At 53.7% G+C, this 19809-nt stretch overlaps 1 protein-coding gene across 4 annotated transcripts in view; it reads right to left on the bottom strand.

Moving 5' to 3' along the window:
* Gdpd5 (glycerophosphodiester phosphodiesterase domain containing 5) overlaps window positions 1–19397 on the bottom strand; it is a 78528-nt gene extending 59131 nt beyond the window's left edge. For 2 of the 4 annotated variants that reach the window (XM_052157777.1, XM_052157779.1), the window contains exons 1-2: window positions 18645–19397; window positions 13786–13873 (exon numbers count right to left, since the gene is read on the bottom strand). The gene's annotated coding sequence lies outside the window, so the exon portion shown is untranslated. The remainder of the gene's footprint in view (window positions 1–13785; window positions 13874–18644) is intronic. The other 2 variants (XM_052157778.1, XM_052157780.1) reach the window with 2 other exon arrangements.
* Between the last annotated feature and the right edge of the window lie 412 nt (window positions 19398–19809).

Raw genomic sequence — 19809 nt, forward strand, 5'->3', positions numbered from 1 at the left:
TTGGACAGTCTTGGGTATTCCAAGTTGGAAGTCATTATGTAGCCAAGGGTGACTTTGAACCTCTGGTCCTCTTGCTTCCACCTCCGGTGCTAGGAATACAAATCTATACCATGCTTGGTTCTAGGAGGTAGAAGGATCAAACACAGAGCTCTAGATAGACTAGGCAAATACTCTCCAACTAAGCTCTATTCCTCTAAAATAGTGGCTTTTGTGTGAAGTCACGAAGTTTGGGGGTGATCAATGTGTAAAGTAGAAAGTCTCTCTGCTTTAAAGAAGAAAGAAGTAGGGCACAGAGAGCTTAAGTGACGTGCCTGAGGTCATACAGGCAGTAAGCAGCAGAGGCAGGATTTGAACCCAGGCACTTTCAGCCCAGAGTCCACACTCTTCGGGCCATGACTATATTGTCATGCATATATACTGGAGTGCCTCTAGGTTTGCCCGGTTTCCCACCCGCACTGCGGGGCTCAGGGAAGTAGCTACTGAGTGAAGAAATGATGGAAGGGAAAGATGGGCAAACGGATGACAGGGTAAGAGGGAACAGAAGCAGAGTGAGCTCCCAGGTTCAAGATGGGGACTTAGACCAGCCTGTGTGGTACAAGTGAGTCCACCCAAGTCCTTGCTGCTGGGACAGCTTCACTCTCCACAACCCTGAGTGGCCATGGGGCCAGAGGTGCCTTGCCCACCATGGGGATTCTCCTCACAAGCTCACCCTGCTTCTCCCCCTCCTCCGGCAGCTCTGGCCACTTGGAGAATTATGCACAGGCCAGAGGCGGCCGATGCACTGAGGCAGAAGTTCTCAACCTGTGGGTCACGACCCTGCAGGGGGTGGGGGAGGGGGTGCGGGGGGGGGGGGAGGGTGTTTGAACGATTCCTTTACAGGTTTTCTGAGACACAGATATTGATCCTATAATTCATAACAGTGGCAAAATTACAGTTATAAAGCAGCCACCAAAATAGTTTTATGGTTTGGGGTCACCACAATATAAGGAACTGTATTAAAGGGTCACAGCATTAGGAAGGGTGACAGCCACTGCTCTGAGGCTGTGGACTCTAGGCATTGTTAGAGACCTGGATTGGGTCATAGCATGGCCATTGGCCAGCTGTGTGAACTGGACAAGCCTCCAACTTTTTCTGAGCTCAACTGACAGACACACAACCACTACTCTGGCTTCCTGGGAGTGCAGGTGACATACACATATGTGTGTCTTATAACCTACAGATAAAAGGACAGGACAGACAAAGGACAAAAGGAAATTGGGTACTAGGAATGACTTCTGCCCACCACGCAGTGTGAGCTTGCCGTGTGCTGGGCCTTTCCACATGCAAGTTTCTGCTCTACCATTGAGCAGAGCAGCCAATGGAGAAGGACTCAGACTCATAGCAAAGGTGACACTGAACATGGGGTCCAACCCAGGCCTGTTCAGAAGGCCCAGTCCTGTCACAACAGTCACGATCTAGAGGCAACCCAACTATCCTTGAATGGGTGATCAGGCAAAAATGTGGTATGTCCATGCAATGGAATATTACTTTGCGTTTAAAAGGAAAACCTACACTTGCTGTATAACACAGACGAGCCAAGAGGGCATTACCCTAAGTGAACTAAGCTACTCACAAAGTCAGATACCGGAGGATTCCATTTAATAAAGCACCTAAAGGAGTCAAGTTCATAGAAACAGAGGTAGAGCTGTGGTTACTAGGGACTGGGGGGAGGGGAGGGATGAGGGAAGGGGAGAGGAGGGGAGGGTTGTCTGACGGGTACACAGTGCCAGTTTTACCTGATGAAAAGATGAATTCTGGAGATGAAGCTCAGGGGCAAAACACTTTCCTCTGTGTATGAATACAAGGCCCTGGGTTCTAAAACAACTCCAGGGTCTTGCTGTATGACAGTGTAAATGCAGTTACCACCCTGCAGTTGTGGGTCAAAATAGCATCGTATGTAACATGTTTCTTTTGTTTTTTTTTTAAGACAGGGTCTTTAGCTCAGACTGGTCTCAACTCTCTGTGTAGCTGAGGATGCCCTTGAACCTCTGATCCTCCTGCCTCTACATCTCCAGTGCTGGCATCCCAGGCCTATGTCCACCATGCCTGCTTTTTTTATGTTGGTCCAGGGATTAAGTCCACGGCTTCACCCGTGTATGGCAGACATTCCACTAAACGAGCTATATCCCCTGCTCTGTGTTATGGGTTTTCAATATAAAATAAAATTTAATAAAATGCTCCCAGTTTGGGGGCAAACAGGAGCTAAGGAAGGGCATTGGGGAGGCACACTGAGGAAGGCCTCAAGTTGGCACAGGAACACTTCAGTGGGCAAATCTGAGCAAGCACATATGGGCCTGGGGCCCTCCGGGTTGAGGCTGGATCTCTAGCTGACTCTAAGCCCTGACTTCCCAAGCACCCAAGGGTCTGCCCCCAAAGTGATGCTCTTGAGGAGAGCAGACCTTGGTCTTCAAGAAAGAAGAGATTCCTTGAGTACCTACTATGTGCTCCTACCATATGTCCTGGGCCCCCTTCTGTCCTAGGGCCTCTGTCTTCCTGAGTGACTCATGACCTCAGGGTACCCTTACAGTTCTCACGCTGGAAATCAGTGGGTTGGAGTGGTCACTAGAGGCCTGCAGAGAGGAGAGTCTAGGACACAGCCTGGAGGGCCAGTAGGGACCTGGTGCTTTAGTCCCATGACTCTCCCCAAGCAGCCTCTGCTCACTTTGCGGAAGGGACACCAGGAGGGTTTGATTTAATTCTGACCAAACAGGCCAATGCCTGGACCTGGGGTGTCTGACAGGGCCTCAGTCCCCAGCCCCAGGCCAGTAGTTCCACATAGGATGCCAAAAGTAGAAAAGACTCAGACATATAGCAAACGCGGGCTTCCTATAATCATAAGGATAAAATCTTCCCACCTGGGAGCTCCCTCAAAGGAATCTGACTCTGATCCCCCAGTTCTCAGCAGCCACCCCCCCCCACACTTCCTGGCAAAAGTCCAGGATAGGTAAGACCTTGGTTCCAGCCCCAACTCTGCTAGGTCACATCAGGGCACGAGACCAAGAATCCTCTCTCTAGCCATTGGGCAGGTTAGACAAAGCCAGCCACCACATTCTGAGGCCAAGTTTGGCATACAGTAGGTGCTCAGTAACAGCCACTACCCTCAGTTCTCTCCTTTCAGACAAAAGACATTTTTATTGATTGGCTTGCTCCACTCAAAGGCTGGTTTGTTTGTCTGAATCGTCCCAGAAGACATTCCCTCAGGACGCTGGGAGACTTGAGGCCCAGGGGAGAGGGAGGTGGGAGGAGTAGCCATCCTTCACAGAACAAGGAAAAAATCTCATTCATCCCGTGGGACCCGACCGTAAAACTCTTGTCAGCTGCCCCTCGACCCAGGAGAGCCAAGGGTGGCCCCAGATCCTACTTAATAAGCTCCCCGTTGCCTAGAGGGGGCTGATGTACTTGGCTGTGCTTAGATCACTCATAACCTTCTATTCTTAGCCAAACAGAACCTGCCTGGCGCCTGCCCGCACTGCCCAGAAGAACCTGCCAATCCCAGGTGGGGCTTAAGTGGCAGCTCTGTGGCCTGAATTGAGCCAGGTCTCAGGAGGGCCTCAAGGTGGCCCAGGAACCCAAAGAGGGGTCTCCCTGGTCTGAGTCCAGGTTTGGATTCTATGACTCCTAAGGCTGCTTCTACATTATAGCTTTATATGGCCAAGGTTCTAAGGTCCCATGAGCGGGTAATCTCAAGATCTGAGGATAAAGGATATACGGTTGTAGAAGTACATGGTCATGGAGGGATAGGGAAACAGGCCCCGTTGCCATACATCTGCCCTTCCCCAGCCAGCCATGGAGGCAGAGGCTATCACAGCCCTCCTGATGCTGGTCCCCCTCAAGCAGCATGACACAGCTGGTAGACTCTCCTCCCTCCAATCACCCCAACCTGCCCATGAACTTCCCTGTGACTCCCCAGCCCTAGACATTGCAGGGCAGGGTAAAACTCAGTGTCTGTCCTGTGCCTGTAGGGCGAGCACACCCCATCATAAGCAGCAGTGACTGATCTGTTGCCGTCCCAAGGCAGAGAAGTGGGGCGGCCGGCCCACTGCCTTTAGAGACCATAGTTCCCCGCCCCGACACTGCCTTACTTTTGCTGACAACTTCCTGGGACCACCTCTTCAAACACCCTGTTTAAGACGGGAAAACTGGGGCAGAGAGAGGAAGACGATGTGGTGCTCGGGGTCACATAGGGAACTAGAGGCAGAGCCCAGCAGAATCCTCCCTGGGTGTCCTAGGGGTCACCAGTGGACACACCTTTGGGCTAATGCCTACCATTGATCCTTCTCTGGGCCCTTCCTTTCCATCTGCTCCAAACTGGGGCCTCTGGGGGTCTTCTGTTTTGGCTATCTTCTGTTCTCTGAGTCCCCAACACAGTAACTATACCATAAAGTCATCTGTGGGACAAACTGAGAAGCAGGGGGTGGGGCGGTGAGTGGGTCATGGCCTCATGGCCAAGGCTGGCTGCTGAGCCCACATGCGGTCCATGGAGGACTGACCCTGACACGTGTAGGGGACACTTGACAAGCACGCCAGCGGCTAATTAACCAGCTGCTCCATCAAAGGAAGCAAATGAGGCTCACACAGCCCATCCTCGCAGCCTGGCTGTCACCAGGACCAGGATGCCAGTCATAGTTGCTGGAGCCCCCTGGCTGTACCCTGGGGCTGTGCCCCCAGGGCCCCACGGCCCAGTAGCTTTTGCTTTTCCTTCAGTACAGCATACGGAGAATGTAGCATGTGGTTCCCTGTGACACAGGAACAAAGATGAAATGGACTCCTTAGATCACCTGGTTAGCCTGCAGGGCTGCCTGGAGCCCCTGAAAGTGACAGATGCTGGGGTGATTTGAAGTGACAGGTGCTAGCATACCTTTGCTGTTGCTCTGTCCCAGGAAATGGCCTCTTTCTTGCTGAGGGAAATCACAGATCAAGTATCTAAAGCTCTCTGTTTCTTTGCTGTGGCCTGGAATTGGCCCTTTCCTCCTAATAGGTGACCTACCACACACCCTGCTTGCTTTAACAGCTTGGCCTGCGAGATCAAGCCACTACAGCCGCCCTTATCAATCAAGGTCAAAAAGGCAAGCTGCAAATCCAAGGGTCCAGAGGCACAAGTATGGAAGCCAGGACAGAACCCATTGTTTAGCTTTTCTAAGCCAGAGAGACAGGAGGTGGATTAGAGACGTGACTCAATGGAAGAGTGCTGGCCTAGTGTGGCCACAGCCTTGAATGCACGAGGCCCTGATCCCATGCTCAGGGTTGGGGAGGGAATGAGTCTTTTCTCTGTAACCAGCTTAAGCTACATTGCTATGCTATTACATCCTTCCAACTGCTGCCACCCCTAGGCCCCTCTTACCCACCAACCCAAGCGTAGGGAACATCTGGACTGTCTCTGAGGGCCAGCCTTGCCAGCTGTCTGCTCTCTAGCTTGCTCTGACAGGGCCAGGACACCATCTGGGAGCTGTAGGCACAAAGGCATTAGGGACCCTCAGGATTCAAGAGGAAGGGATGCTGGGTAGGCCCAGCTCTATCCCTTGAGAGCCCATCCTGGCCAGGGTGCTCTGACCAAGCACACTGTGTTGCCAGGCTGCTGGTGCCTGGAGTGGGTGCCCTGGGCTTTAATGAAGTCACCCTGGAGACCCTTGGTCGCCCTACTGACACCTTCTTGAAACCAGTAGAAAAGAGGAGGGGGATGTTCGAGTGGCTGTCTCACTCTGTCCTTCAGGTCCTATGACTACCAGCCCCAATCCTTCATCACTGCCCAGGGCCAGACCATCTCCCATGTGCAGGCAGGTCCTGTGGGGCCCAGCCTACAGCAATGCTGACAGGCTGCCTACCACCTGTCCCAGAGGCCAAGCCCTCATACTCCTGGGATGTAGCTGAGAAAAGCATGTCTGCTCTCTGAATCCAAGAGATAAGGTGTCTGTCCCTGCTCCGTGCACACTGACACACAGTGCTGGCTTGTGGGAGCAACCTGTACATAATTCACAGAGTCCTATTACTGTGGCCCGAAGAAACCTGTGCAGCAGCAGAAGTCTGGTCAGAGCCAGTGAGCCACTACCAGGAAACACTTGCAGAAATGACGGCAAGTGAGCTGGGGAGTGGGGGGCTGGGGCTGGGAGGGTAGTAAACCACCTGAGCAAAACTCACTGTGGATGATCACAGCTGGTTGGGGGTGTCAGTCTCTCTCTCTGTCTGTCTGTCCATCTGTCTGTCTATCTATCTATCTACCCACTCCTACCTTTTTTTTTTTTTTTTTTGAGACAGGGACTCATCTATCCCAGCCTTAATTTGAACTTAATACAGACAGAATCAAGGATGCCTTCGAATTTCTGATCTTCCTCTCTTTATCTCTTGAATACCTGATTTATACACTATTGGGGATTGAGCCAGGGCTTTCTAGACAAGCACTCTACCAACTGAGCTACACCCCAGCCCCTATGATATGGCTCCATGTTTTCTCCCTAAGTCAGCACAAATGGCTGGTGTGGGAGTTCTTATTACTATCCTCATTCAACAGAGGAAGAAACTGAAAATGGCCGACTGGGGAAATCTTCCATAGTTCCTACCCCTTGCCTAACTGCAATCAGAGGTCCCACAGAGGAGAAGGACCCACCTAAAGATCCAGTCAGTCCACACAGGTCAACTGGGAACTGGCCAGAGCTGGGGACACTGGGATGAATTTACTTGGCCCTGACCCTCAGGACCCTCAGGACCCTCTTGGTCAGCTGGTCCTTAGACATCTCTATCTACCCAGCAGCTGCTCCAGATGTTGCTTCGCTGAGAACACTGGACCCTGCCCTACCCCACCGCACATCTCCCCTCTGTGGCACCTCACTACATATCCGGGATGCTAAGTCCAGGCTGATGGGCCTCAGGAGGCAGCATCCCGTGCTCTCTGCCCTCCTCCTTCTTCCGAGCCTCCCTTACTCCACTTGACTCCTCAGACTTCCTGCAGCAGCTGTGAACTCTGCCCAGGGTAATTGGTCCTCAATAGCTCCTAGGAGATCTGACACTAAGCAGGGCCTAGGTACAGTTCCACGGCACAGAATAAATGTGTCACCCGCCCACCCACCACCACGACCTGGAACAATTAAAAACTCGCTTCTTCCTTTTAAGGCTTATATTTGTCTTTCTTTAAAAACCCTTAGTGGGCTGGGAAATGAAATGGAAGATTCTTAGTCAGACGTGTCTTGGCATTTCCCTGGGGCTGGCTGCGTGCCTGGCCCACAGTCGGTGCCTGAGACAGGTCCGTTTGGTGGATAAAGAATCCAAACATCTCTACCTTCCACGTGTTCTGCAGCCTGAAGCTCTGTCATTGGAGCCAAGCCTTGTCTTGCACCAGTGTCCCCAAGATAGTCTCCAGGACACAAACAGTTCTAAGCCTCTCCATATGGCTTCTTGTGCCAGGTAACCTGATGACAACTTGCCAAGCATCTCGTCGCAGGTTCTAGGACTCCAAACAAGATTGGGAGCCTGGCATAATCATGCACACCTGGAATCACAACACTTAGGAGGTAGACACATGTCTATCTGAAGTTCAAGGCTAGCCCTGATTATATGAGCCTCTGTCTAAAAAACAAAGCACACCACAGAAGCTCACAAGTTTGGGAAAGGCTAACTGTACATACACTGTAACACAGGGAACGCCCCAGGACGCTCTGAGTTACATGGTGTATGTGGCACTATGGCTCTCCAGAGCACTGTGGGGATTAATTCAAGTCCCTGGCAGGTCAATGTGAGTGTGTGTGTGTGTTCTCTGTGTCTGTGTATTTCTGTCTCTGTGTGTATGTGTGTGTCTGTGTGTGGTCTCTGTATATGTTTGTCTGTGTGCATCTGTGTGTGCATCTATGTTTGGTCTATGTGTCTATACTTATGTGTCTGTGTACATCTGTGTGTGTGTGTATGTTCAACCTCTGCCTCTACCACCAATCCTTGGTGACAGAGAGAAAAGATAACACTGTCTAACCTGCACCTAGAGGACAGAGAAGGAGATGGTCAAAGAAGGGCAGAGATGTGAGCTAGCCATGGAGCAGGGACTTCACCTGTTGGGCTAGGCATCCATTGTTAGCTAAGTGGGGCTGAGAGTCCTCCCCAGAGTGTTGTGGAGATGCAGGGTGGTAAGACAAGCAGAGGCAGAGGTCGGGTGCCAGTATTCTCTGTGCATCATGATTTCCCTGTCTACTGCCAGAAGGGTGTGGCCATGTCCTGACCAAGCAGAGCCACTGCAGAAGTCCTCCAGCAGGATGGATGGACTCTTCAGCAAGGGCCCCCAGAGGCTGGCTGGCTGGGAATGAGTGAAAGAAGGCTAAAAACATCAACCACTTAGAAAAGACACCCAGGGAAGCGCAAAGGGGAGGACGGGGTGCTGGGAGGCAGGAGGAGGGTTTGTGATAGCAGGATGAAGGGGTGGGGCGACTAGAGCCAGAAGGTAGAGCTGAGCAGGTGCAGCGGTAGGAGCAGGCACCTGGCAAAGCAGGCAAGTTCTGTAAGGCCCATCCTTACAAGATGGCCACCCCTACCTTGAGCAGGAAAAGAACCATCTCCCTATCCCAGGTTCCATGCTCTTTCTCGAAGGTTCCATATAAACTACACAACTGTTCTACAGGCACAGCGAGCAGAGAAAGCCTTTAAGCGTCACTCGGGCTTCAGTCTCCGGAAGACATCCTCATGCACGGACACCACTGGGCGTACTCATGCACGGGGCATTTTGAAAGTAACTACTATGTTCCGGGCAAGTGCTGTTTGGAATGACAGACAAGAGACCACAGCAAGCACCGGCACCATGCAGAGAAGGCTCTGAGTCAAGGAGGCAGCAGTTCACTTGAGGGTAAAAGCAAGGTTTTGTAAGAAAAATAAACAAGTCCCCACAGACTGGAAGCCTGGGGGAAGAAACCACACCACTGAGTGGCCTCGGGCCGGCGGTCACCTTCCTTTGACTCTCCACCCTTTCGTCTGTAAAGTGAGGCTGACAGTAAAAACCACAAAAGCTGCACCAGGCACAGGACAAGCATCCTCTCACTCAGCCCACACAGCCCGCACGGGGTCTCTAGCTGGGTGTGTGAGTGAAGATTGCCCCTTCCCCAGACGATGAATCTGAGATCCACCAGGAGGTGGAAGTCAAGGTGGAGTCCTGGGCAGGTCAGCTTCCAGAACCTACCCTCGTCGTCTCCCTCAGGAATGTTCCTCACAGGCTGTAGGGAATTCAGAGACACCGAGATCCTAATGCTTTGCAAGGCTACACTGGTGTGTGTCCAAGGCAACAGCAAGGAATCTTGAGTCCCCTGTGATAGCAAACTGCTTAAGTTCTCAAGCTTGCAGAACTGGCCTGGTCAAGAAGGCCTGCATTTCTTGGCTAGGTGCCTCCCCGGGAGAGTAAGCCATATTCCTGGGGTCCCTGCAGACCCTCCCCCATAGCCCACAGAACAGGGTTCTGCCTAATGTCCAACTCCCCCAGATGGGAGCACGTGGTTTACAACCACCTGCCTACCCTGTGTTCCACCCTGTCAATCACCTAGAGGGTCCTGCTTGGTCTGAGTGGTGGGGGAGGCTCTCCAGGGTCCCTCCCCAACCTCCCTGACAGATTGTGGGATCTCTAGCCAATCCGTGTACTAGCTTCTCTCTGCCTTCCCACTTGCAGGGATTAAAGAGACTGTGGCTCTTTAGTGTGGCTCTCCCGAAGAGAGAGTGCACAGCCCTCCAGAGCCCCTGTGAGAAGTTAGCTGGGTAGGCCCAAGAGCACCATGTAGCCATTGCCTGGTCTGAGGAGGGAAATATCACCCCACCCAGAATCCCATCAGGACCCCCGCCTGACCTTAAATGCAAGGCCACCCCTTGGAGCCTCAGCCTGAATGATGATTTATTCAGATCCTACCATCCCGAGCCACCGGGGAGACTTACTTACTCTACGCTCAGGTTGTCTGAGGCCCAACAATAAGAAAGTGGCCGTGAAGCTAAATTGCATGTCTTCACTAGGAAGACCTAATGCAGACACCCTCCAGGCCCTCTGCGGGTGAACAAGGTTGCTAAGTAGCCTTAAACTGCCCTCTCAGTAAGACAGGCAGCCACCAGCATGCAGGCTTCTAGCTTAGCCCAAGGCTCTCTCCTCTGCCCCAGAACCACACCTTTTGGAGTATGAGTAGTTAGGACAATTCATACACAAACCCTCCATCCTGGCTCAGCTATTGACTGTTGGGACCCTAGGCTCCAAGGTAGAAACTGGCAGGCCCTGTTCCCTGCCCGCCTGCTTAGCTCCCGGCTTGGCAGTAGTTACTGTTGGGCACATTAGGATGGAGGATGGGCTCTCTCTGCCTCTGCAGTCTCTAGACAAGATGAACAGAAGGAGTCCGACGGCAGAACAATGGACTTCAGTTAGATGCAAGAAAGAACTTCCTGGAGAGGCATTAAGGATGGCACAGAGAAGGAGCTGGGTAAGGGTGGCTGAAGAACTTCCTGTGAAATATAAGACGCTGTCTTATCCATTATGGCACTGCCTTTGGACAACCTGGACAGTAAAGGTTGCGACACCAGACTCATGAGGATGCGGCTAAGGCTCAGCCTGGCTTCCTGGTGAGCTCAGTCTTTGGGTTCTGCTCAGAGAGGCAGAGGTGAAACTGGAAGTGAGGACAAACACTGCAGCCCACATTCCTCCCTCTACAAGATCACCCCCCCCCCAGCACTGAGATGCTCAGGTGTGAGCTCTGAGGGGGGGGGGCAGGGAGGCAGGGCAGGATGAGGGTGCTCCCTGGTGACTGGCTGCAAGGGCTCTGTGTTCTAGGCCTGTCAGGCTACCCTCTGTAGACACCATCACCATCTCACCATCTCCCAGCATGCCCGGTGCCCAGCCACATCTGTACTGTCCCTTAGCTAGGCTCCTCCCAGTCCAGAGTCAGCCCTTTACACCATAACACCCGTTCCCTGCTCGGAAGTAGCCCCACATACTTCCCTCCATCACCAATGGCAACTCTTTGCCATAGCCTGTAGTGTCCATATTCCCTGACTGGCCTTCAGGAGACTGGGGGCTCCTGAGCCCAGGGTAACAAGACTTGAAAAAGGGTCAGAGACTAGGGCGTGCAGAGGCCTTGATGCACCTGCCACTGGTGTCTTCATAAACTTCACTCACTGAGAGATAAGGCAAGGCCTCTCTGCAACCCACATTCATCCCAACCTTCTGGGAGAGGCAAAGATGGAGAGGAGGTGACCCCAGAACCCTGTCTTTGAGAGGAATGTAGAGGTCGAGGTGCTTGGCATGGGGACCCCAGCTTACTTGTCAAGCTGAGCTTGACTGCCCAACAGACTCGTTCACATAGAAAAACCCTGCTCAAAGACAAAAGTACTTGCCTATTGTCACCTCACAGTAAGTGACAAAGCTGAGACTAAAAGTGCAGGTTTTGGTGTCTCTAAACCCACTGACTTCCCTGCACTACAAACTGGATTGATTCTGCCACCAATACCAGTGGTTGACTTCAGTGGGGTCACCTGCTGGTGAGGCCTCTGGTGTCCCCTCCATACCCTTCCCTCACTGGAAAACAAAACACCCCTCTGATGTCTCCAGTTCTCCCAGGTGGGCCCAGGGCCTGGTAGGCGGGGCCAGTGGGGTGACTGGCTTTGCAAACAAGCAGGCTCACACAAGTCTCCATTGTTACTGGGAGCCTGACACTTTGACCACTAAAACAAAACCAAGCAAATGGAGTGCTGACTGTCACTTACAGAAAAAGCGGGGCAGTGGCGTGCTGGAGAGATAGCTCAGTGGTTAAGAACACTGCCTGCTCTTCCAGAAGGCCCCAGGCTCAATTCCCAGCCACATGGCAGCTCAAAGCCATCTACAACTCCAGTCTGGGGGACCTGACACCCTCTTCGGATCTCTGAAGGCATGCATAGACGTACAAGCAGACAAAACACCCACACACACAAAATAAATAAGTACGGTTTTAAAAAAAAGAAAAACGAGAAGAACCCTGGGCCTAGGGACCCACCCTTCCCAACCCAGCCCTCATACCTAGAAACCTGGTACAAGCAGGTAGCTGGGCCAGGGCCTCCAGGGACTGAGTCCAGCCAGGCTCTGCTCCTGCTGCTGCTGCGACCTTTCACTGCACACTGGTGACGTGACGTGTAAGGCACGCACATTCCATGCATGGCCTCATCTTAGACATAGATTATTTCTACCCCCATTCTTCAGATGAGGAAACCGAGGCTGGAAAAAGACACCCGGGGAGCAAGGTCTGTCAGACTGAGGGTCTTCCCACCTGTCACTTCTCTCTGCTCAGGGAAGTCCCAGGCCAGACAGTGTGGCCAGGAGCTGCTCCTCAAATGGGCAGCCTTGTGGGTCAGTCCCGGCAGCATGTGGGGACCACAGGCAGGTCTCAGATGCCCCATACTGAGCCATCCTGCGGCTCTGACTACAGAGTCCAGCCTTTGCCTCAAGAACAGTGAGCCCAGGCTTTCCCAAGCTGCAGAGAGTTTCTCAGAAGGTCAGGAGCTACTGAAGCCAAACCCAACTCCAGAACCTCTTTAGGGAAGAAGGGACTTAATGTTCTAATCCCAGATTCAAGGGGGTGGAGCATCCTTAACCTCTCAGCCAATCCTAATGAAAACAAGCACAGGGCCCTGACCTCTGGATGCCTCTGGGTGAGTTTCTTTAGGATTCTTGGGGGCAAGGAGGACCTGACTCCCTTTAGGTAGGAGAGAACTTTCTCTTTGAGCCTCTTGGGGAAGGTGAGATGCTTTGGGGGAGGGACACTTTTTCTTCTACCTCTTTCTTCTTCTTTCATTTTTGATGTTTTTGCTTTGCTTTGTTTTGTTTTGTTTTGTTTTGCTTTGTTTTGTTTTGTTTTGTTTTGTTTTGTTTTTGAGACAAGGTCCCTCCACAAGAGTACTGGTTGTCCTGAAACTCAATGATGAAATCAGACAGTCTTTCACTCACAGGGATCTGCCTGACTCTGCCTCCTGACGGGATTAGAGTCCCGTGCCCCAGGCCTAGCCAGGGCATTTTTTCAGAGTCTACTCATTCACAAGCTGGACAGCTACAGGGGGAAGCCAGGGACCCTCACTGTGACTGATTTCTCTGTAAGCCAGAAGGTAAAATGGCTCCAAGCCAGCCTGCCCCCTGCTCCGGAAAGGCTAGGCCTCTTGGGTGAGTGAGTGGTCTATACTTCCTCCTTGCATGCCTTTGGGCACTCCTGATGTGGAGGGAAGAAGGACAGCCTACAGAGGTTAAAGGTCCTGGCTACCTTTAGGAAAAAAGACAGAAGCCCAGCACTGCCTCTGAGAAGCCTTCCCTGATCTCTGGGCAGCCCTGGCCTACCTGGTGACATTCTGCACTGTCATTGCTTCTGTGTCCTCCGCTCCCTACCAAGCTGTTCATTCATACTGCAGAGCAACTGCCCTTTGCCTGGGACCGACTCCAACACCACCCTTGAGCACCTGTTCCCTCTCAGCCACCTGCTCCGTGCTGGTGACACAGACGACGACGACGGTTTACCATTCAGACTGCTCCCTGTGTGACTGGTGCCAGTGACTGAGCCCAGGGCCTTGGACGTACTCGGTAGTTTCTCCACCTCGGAGCCCACCCCTCAGGCTGCGCTGGGCCTTTTGAACACTTTATGTGTAGAATCTATGTCCTCCTCACAAGAGCCCCGGGAAGGAGGTGGTGTCATGAGCCCCACTTCACAGATGAGGTGACTTTCCCCAGCCACGTGGGTGGGGTCAGCCCAGCCCCAGGGAACCACTTTCAGCTTGGAACTTTGGCACCCACAGGTTTACCTGTGGTCCGTATGTTTCCTCCACAGCCCACGGTCTCGGTCTCCAGTGGTACCTGTCGGTGGATGAAGAGTGCGGTAATGTTACCTCCCTGTTTAAAAAAAAGAAAGAAAGAACCATGCTTGTTCTGCATCTATTGGCCAGATCCCAACAGCTTGTCCCAATTGGGTCACTGCTGCTGCATGCAGTATTTGAGAGGAGACACCTAGGTCCCCAGACATCTCGGTCCTACTCCCTACTGGGAAGGGGCTGGGAGCAGCATCTCCCATCTAAATTCACTCAAGAGCCTCCTCCAGGAAGTCCTCCCTGCCACACCCTAGCTCCAGTCACTGACTCTCTTAGGTAGCTTCTTACAGAGCCATTTGTTCCTTCATGAGGCCAAAGAGGGAAAGGCAAAGGGTTCACAAAGAGAGTGCCAGCCTGTGTGCCAGACCTCAGCAGGTACCCACTCTGCATCTCACTAAGCCTCCTGCAGGGCTGCTATCAGCTCATCTCACAGATAAGAAAATAGGCGCCAGAGTCAAAAGGCTGGTGCCAGGGGCCTCTTGCCTCCTCTGTCCTAGGATAGCTTCCTTGTGCCAAGCACAATGAACAGACATTCAAGGGAGGGGCTCTACAGGTTGGCCAGCAAGCAGACAGATCTATCCTCTCCCTAGGCTAGTCAGTGAACAGGGGCCATGAGCCAGCAACGGAGGAGGGCGGGGCTCTACCTGCTTGAGAGGAATCCCAAGGGCTTCTGGGAAGAAGCGTCTTAGAAGGATTCTACCAATCCTTCCCTAACCACAACAGAACAGCAGGCAAGCCATGGCCCACAAAGCCCTGGCGCCCTACAGGCAGCACAGCACGAAGAAGCCAGATGCCCTGCCAATGACCCCTCCGTGGCCGGGCCAGCTGGCCTCTAGTCCTGCCAACCTGGCCTGGCCCCGCCAGCTCTCAATCACGGCTAATGACCATGCTGCCTGCAGTCTAGGCCACCACCCTCCTTCAAGTGACCACAGTGCTCCTGGCCCAGATATCAGCTGGGCCAAAATCACAGCTATCTGTCCCACCACATCCTTCAGTCCTGTGCTGTGGCCTCTTCTTCTTGCCAGGGTCATGAAGGACACTGCAGAAGACCTGAGACATGGGATGCTGGGACACTGACAAGACACAGAGGGGCTGACTCACTGTAAGCAATATACCTGCCAGGCAGCCAGCACAGAGCCCAGGGCCAGGGCTCCTTCCTGGGCTCTCTTCTCAGTCCAGCACAGGGAAGGAGGCTTGAGGTTAGGCTTGACACAGGCAAAGAATGCTTTCGAGGTACAGGGTGGCGGTGAGGACAGAAAACATCTCCTAAAAGCTGGCCAAGTGTCCACTTCGTGACAGAGAGGAGCACAGCTTTCCAGTTCAGATTGATGCGGGCCTGACTCTTGGTTCCCTGATGTTTAGCTAAGAATCTGGGCAAGACAGAACACCTCCGTGCACTCCAGTTTCCCGGAGAAACCAGCTGTTTTGTAGAGTTACCGTGACAGACAGTGTCTAAAGTGCTTGGCACACTGTGCAGCCCGTCCTAAGCAGTAAGGGCACCAGCTATTACTAACATCGCCATGACAATAGAAGTAAGTGTATGGGCATTTCCTAAACTGTAAAATATGACTTATCAGTAGATGTTTACCGTGAAGCGTTACACACCCACGGATGGCATTCCACAGGGTGGGCAATCCAGGACCATTTGAGGGTGGGATTGGTGACCCAAAGCAGATAAAGTGAGAAGAGAGGGGGCAGCGATGTGACCCAGACTATCCCACAAGCAAAAGGGTACATGGGTGGCCACGTGTGGTGTGTTAAGTGGACAGTGATGGACAAGGAGCCTGAAGCCCCCTCAGTTGCTGACTATGGCTGCCAAGACCACACCCAAGGCCTGGTCTGGTCTCATGTCACAGAGGGGCTCTAAACAGAGCTTCCATTTCTCTCCCACCCGCCTGCCCAGCCCTCTCTGAATATGAATCACTGCTCCAGAACTCTCCTCCACGCTCCACCTACCATACCGTTTCATTCCCCAACAGACACGGACTCCCCTGTGTGTTCACCCTGAAGCAGTCCTTTACTGCCTACCACGCCTGCCTGACATTTTTCTTAGGTGACCCTACAGTCAGCCATAGGGAACTTTAAAAGTGAGCCTCACTGTCCTAATTTAACAGCATTTAACACAATAGCGGCCATGTATGGTCAGGTGTCTCGGCCTCTGGTCTCACTGTGCAGGTGGCAGGAGCAGAATTCCCTGACGAGCTCCCTGGCCACCCCTGTCCCCATGCCCTTCTCCAACACTTCTGGCTTCAGGGACTTGCAGCTTGATCCTAGCTGAGCTACTGTGGCTACTTTGGTTGCCTGTAGGCACCCCTGCCCCTCCCCCAACAGCACAGAGCTAGGGGGATAATAGGTCCTATTACACACACACACACACACACACACACACAGCCCAGCCCAGACTGGGGCACAATCAGGAGCCCCCGGGCTCCTCTGGTGGGGCGGAAGCACAGCAGAGCGCTGCTATTTCCCTAGCCTGCCTCCCAGTGAGGGGAATGATAAATTATTTACTGTACCCTGTGCTTAGGGAGGCCAGACAATGGGCCAAAGGGAATGGACACCAGCTCCTGCCCCACAGGAAGCCACAGTGGGTGTGAGGGCGGTTTAGGGTCCAGGGCCCCTTCCCAGTGTCCCTAAGTAGATTATCGAAGGCTTTGTAAGTACAGGAGGAAGCATGGGAAGTCTGACTTGTCCAGGAACCCGAGATGGACATGTTATTGAAGTTTCTCAGCCTGTGACTGCCGCCCGTGTGTGTTCTAACCTCAAACAAGTTTGAGGATTTCTCAGACTTCCTGGTCAAAACTGCAGTTTCCTTTCTCTGTTGGGAAGGAAATGGATGGTGGCCAGGCACTGTGTGTCTGCGGTTCAGTTCATCTCGGTGGGAGAGCCATTCTACTCTCCGAGCAAAGCAGACGGCTCAGAGGGTAACATGGCTGCCCGTGATCAGGAGGCAGAGTCACTTCTTCACCACACAGCACTGACCACTGGCCACTCAGCCTCCAGTCTGTCGCCGAGCCCACCTGCACAGCTTCCACAACACTTCGCAGTTGACACTCAAACAGTTCCTTAAGCAAACTCAGCAGGCCCGAGTCAAAGACGCCACCTCCCTGAGTCTCTGCTTCCCACACAAGATAGCCTTGAAGAGCAAGCCCATATTGGGCAGGCTCCACACTCCCTAGTGTTCCTGTAGGACCCTCTCTGAGCAGGTAGCATGGTGCTCTGACTCCATCTCACAGGCGAGACTTCAGAAGGAGGCTCCCCAGTCCCTGCTCTGCCTGCTCTGCTCTGCAGGTTCCCAGCTCTTTCCAGCACTCGGTGAAATGAGATCACAGGTGTGAAATTAGTTCATCAAAAGGGAGCTCTGTTTAGATGCAAGGATTATTATAAGGATTTGAATCCTCAGGCAGGGTTGGGGGAGGGGGAATCCCAAGCCCCCTTGGACAGCTTCTAGGCTGCGCGAACCCCTCCAATCCCAGAAACAGGCTTTTAGTCTTTAAGACCCTGCTCCATCTCCCAGGGGCTTTCCAAGGTAATTTCCCCAGACTCCAGAGAGCCCGGCCCATCAAAGGTTAACTAGTCCCAGCCAAGGCCATAGTGCCCAGACCAAGGCCATATGCCTCCCCATCCCCACCCAGAACAAGAGCCCACAGAGTCTGTGCCAAATGCTCTTTCACAATACTCCTCTCCTACAAAGATCCAGAGGCAGCGGGAGGAATTCCTGCCTGGGAATCATGACACCTGGACCGTATCTGCAGATCTGGCAGCCCAGACCTTACGCCCTAACCTTAAGGAGAGAAGTTCTCCCCTGGGCCATTTTGCACAGAGAGACTGAAGTCAGGCTTCTCTGAGCCCCAACTCCAACCACACATGCTCCCGCAGCCTCATACACGCTCACCTCAACTGCAACTGGGCGTGGGGGAAACCCTAGGCACAGACCCCAAGGGTGTGAGCTGGGAAGGAGAGAGGACCCCTTGATGGATGTTTGGAAATCGTTTTTCAGGTCTACTTCTCTCTCCACCACTCACTGGCTTTAGGATCTGGGGTCACTGTGCTCCCCACAAGTCTTCAGTGTCCCCATTAATAATGTCACAGGAAGGCGGCTGAGTTCTGAGGGATCACAGCTCCAGCTCCACATGGCTGTGGCTTGGGGACCAATATGGTGAGTCCCTTAACAGATAAAGAGTACTTTAGTAACTTGGGGACATTAAATATGGGAAGCAGGTTGTCGCTCCAGCGAGGGAAGAAATCTTTTGGAATAGGGAAGCTCTGCCCTCAACCCAGGTTCACCCTTCTTGGGAGGTGGCATGTCCATGATCCAAGAGTGACTGGTAAGAAGGACATCTTCAGCTTCAGGACCAGTGCCTGGATTTAATGCCCCAGAGGCCCCCACCCTGCCAAGCTCTCCGGTGCAAGCTATCCAGTTCTCTTCTTCTCCCCTCCCTCTTTGCTCTTTCTCTCTTTATCTTCTCCCGGGTCTAATTCTCAACGTGGAGGGCAGAGGACCTCAACCCTGCCACGCCTCAGTTTCCCCAACGGTCCTCGCCAATAACAATACACAATAGCTTTTATCTCAGGGGTAGCTCAGAGCTCAGGATAAGGAATGATTTGTGCAAGGGCGGGGCTCGGACCTGCACACAATGGGCACTCAATAAGTGCGGGCTTCTCTCTACTATCTTTCGCGCGCCCTCTCCTAAACAGTTGACTCTCTGCCCGTGTCCCCTCCACACCCTCCGCTGACCCGGGCCCTGCCTCTAAGGCTCCCTGGACTGCTCCCGCTGCGCATCCGGGTCTCTCACCTGCAACCTCGGCTCGCTGGAGACTGTGGCAGGAGAAGCCCCTGTGCTCTCCTTGGGGCAAGTACCCCCAAATTCTTAGCCTAGGGCAGAGAAAGGTGGCAGCCTCGACTCGCAGCACCAGCCCAGGGGTTCAGTTCAACTGTTCTGCCAGCTTGGGACCCCTCACGGTGCGCTGAGGACTCGGGCGGTGCCAATACAGTTTAAAGTCCGGAGCAGTTCGGTCCAAGGCAGCTGAAGATTTCGTTCTCTGGGAGCTGGAGGCCGGTGGGCGTCCCGGCTCCTCTACACTCAAGTCCCAGAGCCGGGACCACCTTGCGCCGACCCGGGGGTGGAGGACACTCCAGCAGAGATGGGTCGGTATGATGGAGCCGAGAACGTCCCGTCTCGGAACTCCGTATCAAGGCCGGGGCTCGAACGTCCCAGCAGCTCCGGACCACCGGGCTAGAAAAGTCCAGGCGCGGAATGCGGGACTCGGATCAGCAGGGCAGGGCAGGGCAGGGTAGGGCAGGCGGAGCGCCAGCGGCTGGAGCAAGGCGAAGAAGTCTGCCCAGGTCCCGACGCGGCTCACTCTGCAAATCTGGGTGGACCTGCTCCGGCAGCGGACTCCAAAGCTCCGGGCCGCCGCTCCACTTCCTCCTCTTACCGGCTCCGCGCTCGCCGCTTGCTCAGCCCCGCGCCGCAGCCTCTGCTACCGCCGCTGTCACCCTAGCTGCCCACCCCCACCCGAGCTGCAAACCGAGCCGAGCCGAGCCCTGCCGAGGCAGCTCCCGAGCGCCTGCGAGCTTGACCCCGCCCCAAAGGGTGGAGCCAACAGAACCCCCGCCCCTGGCCTGGCTGCGAGCAAAGGCGGGGCATGAGGGACACTGCTAGGCGGGTCTCCGCGCGGTTGGGCAGCAAGAGCCAATGAGAGAATGGAAAGGGGGCGGAACTCTGCTGAATGTGGTCTGGTGCGGCTCTAGAGGGACAATGAAAGCTGTGCGAGGGGGAGCCAGCGGCCAGGGGACCAGGATGGTGGGAGAGGCGCGGGGGCCTGAGTTGCCTGTGACCGAGCACGAGGCCAGCTGTGGGCGAGGGAGAAGCGTGGAGGAGGCGAGGTTGGGACTGGGATGTCCCTGGATGGCGGAGCCTGGGGCGTAGCGTGATACAGCCAGTCTCTTGCTCCTCC

This window comes from Apodemus sylvaticus, chromosome 1, assembly GCF_947179515.1.
Source record: "Apodemus sylvaticus chromosome 1, mApoSyl1.1, whole genome shotgun sequence".
Classification (NCBI taxonomy): Eukaryota; Metazoa; Chordata; class Mammalia; order Rodentia; family Muridae; genus Apodemus; species Apodemus sylvaticus.